The sequence below is a fragment of the Neoarius graeffei genome, chromosome 1 (assembly GCF_027579695.1).
Source record: "Neoarius graeffei isolate fNeoGra1 chromosome 1, fNeoGra1.pri, whole genome shotgun sequence".
NCBI classification, from domain to species: Eukaryota; Metazoa; Chordata; class Actinopteri; order Siluriformes; family Ariidae; genus Neoarius; species Neoarius graeffei.
The window spans coordinates 30,459,625-30,469,254 of NC_083569.1; the positions used below are offsets into that span (position 1 = coordinate 30,459,625).

Here is a 9,630-nt window from a genome sequence, read left to right on the forward strand (position 1 = left end):
ATCAGACATTTCAGTAACTCTATAACTAACAGGTTCACTAGTTATCTACAATTTGTAAGAAGGAGTTATATTCTTAATTATGGCAGACATCTGAGACAAGCATGCAAACATACAGATCGGCAAAGATAGACACACAAAGAAGCGACTAACTTGCTGAAATATTTTTGCAACAAATCTCACAGAGTTATGGGACCCCAACAGAAAATCAGTCACCTTGTTAAACACTTTTTTTCATCAATCTTGAAACAAACATACTTTTAGATAAAGACTCTATAGAGTAACAAACTCCAAAAAGCAAAAAGTTATGTCAGTTGAATAGACTGAGCAGCACACCACCTCTGAGGTTCTAACTGATCCCACTCAGTAGTTTAGGTCCTTTTAGGGTTAAATGGGTATCTAATGCATGAACCCTGCTTTTGACCTCAGTAAAAAGGTTGTGTGCCACAAATAACACCTATTATGGATATAATAATTGCATATTAATGATGTAATAATTTTATACCAGGGCTCTTTTCATGTGCAAAGTTCCCCTGCATAATTAACTATGAAACAGCAGCCTACAAACATTACAAGAAGTCCAGATTTATGAATTTATATCTGAACTTGTATATTACCACCAAAAACAAGACTTGGTAAATTTTGCAAAGTAGCCTCCAAATATAAACAAATACCACCTGACTATGTGCATTGATGGAGACTTGAGTGCAAAGTGCTCTGCAGAAATTGCACACCAAAGACACCTTCAGGTCCTCAGTCTCATCCACAGTGATCTCACTGATCTTCAAACTGTCCATATGAGGCCATTCTCACCAGCAGAAAGTGGTCTTCAGGTGATGAGAAATCATGAGCAACACATGCTCACCTTCTGGTGTCAGTGTTCTCAATATCCCCTCTTTTATCTGGATCATCTTTCTACTTTCAAAATATCCCTTCTAGGCCCCAGTGAGAATTGAACTCACAACCCCTGGTTTACTAGAACAGTGCTCTCACCACTGAGCTATGGAGCCTTAACACTTTCATAGCTGCTGAAGCTTGGGGCCACAGCAAAACCTTGAAGCCCCTGCGCTGATCCTCAAAACAGCCCACAGAAACTGCTGTAACATCACTCACAACTTTAGTTCCTCGCTGCAGTTAGCTTCTGTTTACTATTTGCCTCACAAAAAAAAGGAGACACATTTTAAATAATGCAGTGTGTCAATCGTAGAGTGGGCTGTGGACTGTACATTCTGGCTACTTTCTCAAGTATTTTTCAAATTTTTACATAAAAAATAGATTTTGACTTAGTTTCTTAGAGCAATGTTTGTTTCCGGAGCATATATCCAAAACTATTCATGATACGGATTTGAAATTTGGCATACATATTAACAAGGTGATGTAGATGTGCCTTTTCATACTAAGAAATTTGAGAAATTTAAATTTTTCATGTTTTCATGGAAACAATTTCAGACTTAGTCTCTCAGGTTTGTCTGAGGGGTACGTTTTGTTTCTGGAGCAGAACTTGAAAACTATGAGTGGTATGGTCTTGGAAGTTGTTGCATGACTATCTCTGAATAGTTCGCTGTGATTGTATAGTGGTTAGTACTCTGCATTGTGGCTGCAGCAGCCCTGGTTTGAATCCAGGTCATAGAAAAAGCTACCTAAGTAGGCTTAATTTCGGGCAGCATGGTGGTGTAAGTGGTTAGCATGGTTGCCTTGCAGAGATGTTCTGTTTTCAAGGCCAGCAGGGGCCTTTCTGCGTGGAGTTTGCATTTTCTCCTGGTGTCTGTGTGGGTATGCTCCTATTTCCCCCATAGTTCAAAAACATGTGATGGCCTTGAGTGAGGCTCCCAAAAAGGTTTTTGGCTTTTAAAAATTGTTCTCCTGTGTCTTGGCAAACAGAGTTCCCCCAGTGTTGCATGTTGCAGATATACTGATGATGCCCCAAGGATATTTTTTCCAATTAAAAAAAAAAAATCACATTTTATTTATTGATTGATTCTGCAGAAATGTCTTCATTCTTTTTTGTTGGTGGATGCAAGAAACCCAGCGGGCACAAGACCTCTAAACAACATCTAATAAACGTCTAACTTAAACCTCTAAAAGTTGTCTAGTAAACGTCTACCATGGAATTCTAGTATACGTTTAGGACTAGACGTCTAATATACGTCTAAGTTTAGTCCTCTATTAAACCTCTAAGTTTGGTCGTCTAATATACATCTACGATTTACTTGTTTTAGACATCTAAATATGAACGTTGCTTAGTCGTCTAATTCAGGCTTAAAATATCTCATTAAATAGCAAATGAAACAGAACGACAGGTTAAAGTAACAGTATTTTATTTATACTCCTAATCAAAGAATCAAAAGCCAACCTTACATAAAACATACATACAAGCTATCATTACATAGCAATATATCAAATATTTCAGTGCTTCAAACATACATACAAGCTATCATTACATAGCAATATATCAAATATTTCAGTGAAGCACCAATTCAAAGTACATTAAAATGTAAAAAATAATGCTAACTAAACCAAATATAACAAAACCTAAAGTAATATTCTTACATCCACTGAAAGCTTTTAGAGGCCAAATGGTCAAATTTCAAATTTAGAATGTTCGACCAGTTAAAGCAGGTTTCAACCAAATATACTATAGAACAACAATTTTAACAGAACTCTTACAACTATTAAAACAAAATGCACATCTCAATAACAACTAATAACAAAAGCCTATACTAGAACCTACAACAAAAGAAGGTATCCTTAATTCAAAGAACATCACAATGTAAAAAAATAATGCTAACTAAATCAAATATAACAAAACCTAATTAATATTCTTTGTTACATCCACTGAACACTTTTAGTGGCCAAATAGTCAAGTTTCAAATTTAGAATGTCAAACTATATATATCTTTCAAACAAATATGTTTCATAAAAACAACAATTTTAACAGAACACTTACAATTAACTATTAACAAAATGCATATCTCGACTAGAACCTACAACAAAAGAAGGTAACCTCAAAACCATCCTGAGATCATTATACCCTGCTAACACTAAACTAGTTAGTCATGGTTACTAAAGAAAATATTGTTAAAATAACTAAAACATAATGACCAAGTTAAAAGTTTCGACTGTTCAACCTGCTTCTAATTCAACTAAGTAGATATGTATCATACAGAACAATTTTAATGTCCAAATGGTCAAGTTTCAAACTTAGACTGTTAGCCTGTTAAACTATATATGTACCATAAAGAACAACAATTTTAACAGAAAACTGTTAACAAATGCATATATATCTCTTATAACAAGTAATAAGAAAAGCCTATACTAGAACCTACAACAATAGAAGGTGGCCTTACAACACCCATCCTGAGATCATTATACCCTGCTAACACTAAACTAGTTAGTCATGGTGACTAAAGAAGTCTCTTTTAATCTAAACTGAATCTCTTGGTCAACCAGTAGTCTTGCATCAGTCACTCTACTTGTCCTTATGGCGAGCAGCAGCATTTTTTAGGTAGACCTGAGCATAGCCCTTTATTTGCTGATCGGTGGTGTTGTTGCGGAGCATGATTCCAGCTACAATTAATTCAAATCTCTTCAGACACAGATGGCATTTTCTGCTTTGTTTTTTAAATCATGTCTTAGCATTTAACATTGTATATTATATTTTTATATATAATCCCAATATTGTGGTAACATCCTACACAAAAATCTATGTCTTTTAGATGTTTTATAGGAAGAATTTATGGCAAAAACAAGCATAAATACCGAAATATCTACAGAATTAAACCCTTTTGATCATTATAACAGATATACCTTTAATGGCAGTGTAGAGATTTGTCTCCGCAAGGCCCTTCTTTTGGAAAGGGGCACCTTTTTTGTTGTTTCCCCCAAAGTTGAACTGTGTCATAAGTTGGTTGGTAAGAAGTCTGAAAATGTTTTGATGAAATTATAATGCAAATAAAGTAATGGCTCTACATAACAAGAATTACAAGATGGAAAGAAATGATAGCTTGTGAAAAAATTTACATACCTCGAGAGCACTTTAAAAACGTTGTCCTTAACATCTGCACCACCAATCTTGCCTATCTGCTGTATCTAAAATGTCACAAGGAACATTGGTGATATTATTTTCAAACAAACATATATTTTACAAACAAAACAAACAAAAGGACAAAACTTACCGTGTTTCTCATAAATTCTGGATCGGCCAAGGCCCTCTCTTGCTCCAAAAAATCCTCCAGGGTGGAGCACTTCTTCAGATGGAAATCGGAGTCAGGCTGCTCCACCCTACGACCTATTCTGGTCATCTCCTCTTTGATTCCAAGCAATAGGTCTATTACCTTTCTCTGGAATCCTACAAAATATTTAGCATTCAATGACAGTTCCAAACATCCAAAGTATACAAAATTTCCAAATGATTATTATTAAAATCCCAATTGAGATTTAAATATTTGACAAACTATTACAACTTCATAGAACAATTATTTTTTTGTTAAAAAAACTTACGTGCTTCAGATAGAGGAAACTGCCCAACACGATGGCTCCCAGGTTGGTTATCTAAGAAATAAAACAACGTAAAATAAGTTAACTTAAAATAATTTGATTTATTAGGTCGATGATAACTCAGGTAGATCTTAATATGTACATTCTGAGTAAAGATCTTGATAATCTCATTGTTCTGTTCTTGATGATAATCTACAATTGGACCAATATTGTTTATGATTCCAGCATCATGAATTGTGATAAATTTGATTGTTTCAAACGAATTCTAATTTAACAACTGTTCATGTTATTTAACCTGTTCTATACTTACTTATAGGGGGAGGTGGTGTTGGAGATCTTGGAGAACGCTGAAGGGTAGAACTCGCTTGTCCATGTCGAGGTGCAGATGTTGGAGTGCGCAGAAGGGTCGAAATCACTTGGACACGGCAATCTGACACATCGAGTTGTTCTGTAATTCAATTAACTAGTAAAATATTTTTTGGAACATTTTCTTATAAAAGCAAATTGCTGACAGTTCAGCAATGAAGCAGCAGCGGACTTTTGGCGTAAAGAGTTAAAAGTTAAACACAATTTATCTGACAAAACAACAGTAAATAAAACAGTGGCGCACCTTTTTCACCAAGCCTTTTCCTTGGACTTTGCCTTATGCTGACGGAGGAGGAACTGGCGGCCTGAGTAGTCTGAAGCTTTCTTGGTGACAGTTTTCTGGGTGGAATAATGCTGTCTACACGGCACTGCTCTGAAAATGAAAAAAAAAAACACATTACAAATGGCACAACTTAAAATGTGCTCACAAAGATAAAATAACTGAGCTGCTTAGAATTAGAAACATATTTTTCAGTTAAACATAATGCTTTCAAGAGACCAAAGTTGAATATTTTTGTTACTTTTAATGGAATCAACGGTTTGATATATTCCTTGCATTTTAAAAACCTAACAGAAATAAAACAGTGGCGCACCTTTTTCACCAAGCCTTTTCCTTGGACTTTGCCTTATGCTGACGGAGGAGGAACTGGCGGCCTGAGTAGTCTGAAGCTTTCTTGGTGACAGTTTTCTGGGTGGAATAATGCTGTCTACTGGGCACTGCTCTGAAAATGAAATAAAGACAAGGTAAGATAATATAAAACATTACAGTATCACTAAAAATACTAGTTAATAATGGAAATGCTTAGATTTATGTTTTTGGCATATCATTAAACCTCCTTGGGAGAAAGTAACTTGAATCTTCTCAATTGACAGAATGAGCAATAGTTAATATGACCCTAAATTAACTTACTTGGTAACTTTGCAGGGCTGCCAGTGGCCCCATCATCAGCAGATGCATACTCTAAACATACAACAAACAATGTATTAGTAAAATCCTTAGTTTTATGTTCTCACAAAATCCACATTATTTGCTACAAAATTCAAGATGCTTACCTTCCACAAAATCTGGGAACTGCCTTCTTGTCCTTATCCTTTTTCCGCACTCTTCATCAGATTCATCACTTGAATCAGCAGTTGTGGCATCATATCTTTTGCAATCACTTTTGCGTTCTGAAAATTTTTATGACAGAGAATTTTTAAAACTGCAAATAATATAATATTTCAGTATTACAGTTCATGTCGGTAACTAATTTAGAAAAGCAACAGTCTAACATATAAGCTACAAATCATGGATTGGTATATCATAAAATACATTCATTAAATACAAAATACATTAAAAGAACCAGTGTTACATGGTCTCTGCTTACCTGAGGTATATTTGATTTTAATCAGAGGAAAAGAAATCCAGTCCTTTTCTGGAGCAGCCATCTGTTTTAAAAGTTTCGGCACATTCCGTGATGTATCGGGATTGGGCCACCAGACGATTTTTTTCCTCTGGCTCATCCAGCAGCGTGGCAAGACATCCTCTATCTCTCTGCCATTTTCCTCCCACACAGCACGAGCCCACATTATCTAAAACAAAGGATTGGACACAAAATTAGTCACAGCCATTCAAGAAGTACAAGAGCAATAGCTCAGAATTAGTACAAAGTGCCAACATTTTAGTAGTGAGTAAACAGCAGCAGTTTTAACCAAAAAGCACTATAAAATTTAGTAAAGTCTACATTATACATTTATTGACCTACTTTTCAACACCATGCAGAAGAGGAAAAATCATAAAGTCTCTCCCAAAAGGTAGGCAAACAGCTTTTCTTTGCAGCTCCCTATGATCAATGACCTTCTCTCTTTTATGTCTCTCAATATTTTGCACCAGGGCAATATTAACGAGTTTAGACTCGCATGGCACCATGAAAAAGTTTTGTGTATGCTCCTGTTTTACCACATGACATCGGAAATTTTTATTGGGCAGTTCCTCTTGTACAAATGCATAATCCTCACTCTGAAGAAGAAAGCATCCATCTTTCTTGTTTGCTCTAATAAAAGGAATTGTGCATGGATTATTTTCCACAATTATTGGCCTTTCCTCTTCCTCCTTCATCCGCTTCACAACCTGCACCAACGGATTGCTGCTGTTTCGGACACACTTCTTCAGGCACTACAAATGGTTTTCGAATGGAAATGCAGATATTTCATTCAACGATGTGTTGAAGTGAGTGACATCTTGATGCAAATGTTGTAAGCTGTGAATATTATAGACATTAAAGGATGGGCCATACATATCAGGACATTGGGCAACAAATTGTTGGATTAACATCTTTGCAAATTCCAAGTAACTATTCCTCTTTCTAGAATCAGCGTCAAGCATGATTGAAATGCCAATGGACAATTTAAGAAAATGTTCATACTTTTCTTTCCTCAGAACCGTCCTTAACACCACTGCACCTGTGTATAAGAGGAACTGGCGGAATTCTGTTGCCTTCCACCTTTCTAATTCCATGAGCGACCTTGGCTGCCTAGCAAATTCATGTGGCATACAACCAGTTAACGATTCTAATTTGTTTGATACCTCAGCTCTTTCCCTAACGGAAAGCCTACACTCATTAGGTCCTTGTTTAAGAAAAACTAACATTCTTTTCATTGCCCCAAGACAAACCAGATGCATATAGTCTAGTGAAAACTGACTTACACAGTAAATTTCTGAGGCGACGAGAGGCGACAGTTTATTCTGGTGGTCTGGATGGTATGCTAGATTTGCAAATGCATCATCAGTTCGTAGAGGTGCTTGATATGTAGAGTTATACACCACTCTGTTGTTTTGCCATGCACCTTTAATTTCACATCGTTCACAGGCAAAATATGCAGTGTGTCCCTTACAACATTTTAGAAATGCTCGTGCAGGGGCATCACAAATCATTGCCTTAAGATGTACTCCATAAGTATTTCCCTCAAATGTAACACCATTTTGTTTAATCAATACTAATTCTTCAAGAAAGTCAGTCATAAAATCCTCCAGAGGTTCAGGCTTTGACTTCCCACAAAACAAAGCAATAGAAAATGGCTTGGATCCTTCAAAAGATCCCAAGATGGGCCAAAATTGGACATTATTAGATTTGAAAAGTGGCACTCCATCAATGTTGACACATAACTGAACAGAAGCAGGTGTTTGCTGTGACATACTAAGCTGGCGTAATGTTCTAAGAATGCCTTTCTCAATCCCTAAATAAATGTACTTGCCTCCACATTTTTCCTGATAGGCAATGTTCTTGGGAGTTTTCATTAAGGAGCGCGAGTCCTTGGGAAGAGCATGTCCTTGTTTCAATAATAAAGCCAGGAGATCATTAATACATTCTCTTGTGCAGTTGTGCTTAGAAGCCCAAGATTGAAGATCACTAGCAAGATCAGGAACCACAGGATCAACGTCTGCATCAAAATCACAAGGTCCATCAGCATTCTCAGTTGCGTCATCATCTGAGGATAGTATGTTATCAGTATACCCATAATCATTGATCATTTCTTCATCCTCACTACTAGGAGAACTTGTATGGTGGTGATTCCCTGTTCCGTATTCTACACTTTGAGGAACGTTTTCATTTTCATCACTATCGGTGCTTAACGCTAATGCATCTATTTGTGCTTTTCGTTTTCTCCAGAGCTTCTTGTAACTGGACATGCTGTTTTGATGCTCAAACCTGGTTTTTCAAAGAAAAAAGGCAACATGCTGTTAAGGAATGGATGTGCATGCAGGCAAGGGGGGAAGGGGTATCTAAACTAACAAGGCATAATTTTACTTCATATTTGGTTACATCAAAGAAAGCACCAATTCCTCACTAAATCAGTCTCTAAAAAATAAAGTACAAATTTTATATAATTTTAATTAGTTTTACATGTAGATCTACACTTTAATACAAGGTCTTATGTAATTTTTTTAAACAAGAAAGTAGATCTAGTTACTGTATACATGTAGATTCTATGTATTCACAAGCAAAAACACAACTTAATACAAAAATATGGAGACGAGTCTTGATGAATTTATTAATTACAATTTATTATGCTTATATAACCAGCAGTATTTACTGAAGAGCACTGACTTCACTGTGTGTCAACTTGGGTTGTTAGCATTGACTGAGGTGTTTGTTAGGCCTTAATTACAGCAGCTTCTAGCACTCCTAACACATACTAACTACTCAGTAGTCTGAATTTGCACTTTATCTGTAATTGGGAGAAGCTTTCACACTAATCATGTTGGTTGGCATGTTAGCATTGACTGAGATGTTTGTTAGACCTTAATTACAGCAGCTTCTGGCACTCCTAACACATACTAACTACTCAGTTGTCTGAACTGGCACTTTAAATGTCATTGGGAGAAGCTTCTACAAGTTTTTGATTGATAATTTGGACTGCAGATTGCAAATAAATAGTAATTTCTAGGTAGGCGATAATCGGGATATATACGCGATTTGCGGATCACAATATCTTTATTCTATAAGTTCTACTACCTATTGACATGCTAGAGGTAATTTTGCAAGATTCTCATACAGATAAAATTATGATTTATATACATGTATGAAAACGATCATTAGGTGTTGTATTTTCTAAATCAAAATGTGACATTGCTGCTGAACTCATTATCATTAATTTATCTAAAATATCTCTAAAACAGTTTAGTAATGGCAACTTTTTTCTCTGTCAAGTAGTCAACTAAATACTAAGCTTAATATGTGTTTTGAGACTGAAGGTTGTTTACCTGTATTATTCTTGGATTTGCTGGAT

General features: G+C 35.9%; 1 non-coding gene across 1 annotated transcript; it reads right to left on the minus strand.

Annotated features, from left to right (window-relative positions):
- Positions 1-934: 934 nt before the first annotated feature.
- trnat-agu (transfer RNA threonine (anticodon AGU)) lies at positions 935-1,007 on the minus strand. Its single transcript has one exon. It is a non-coding gene; the product is annotated as a tRNA-Thr (tRNA).
- Positions 1,008-9,630: the final 8,623 nt, after the last annotated feature.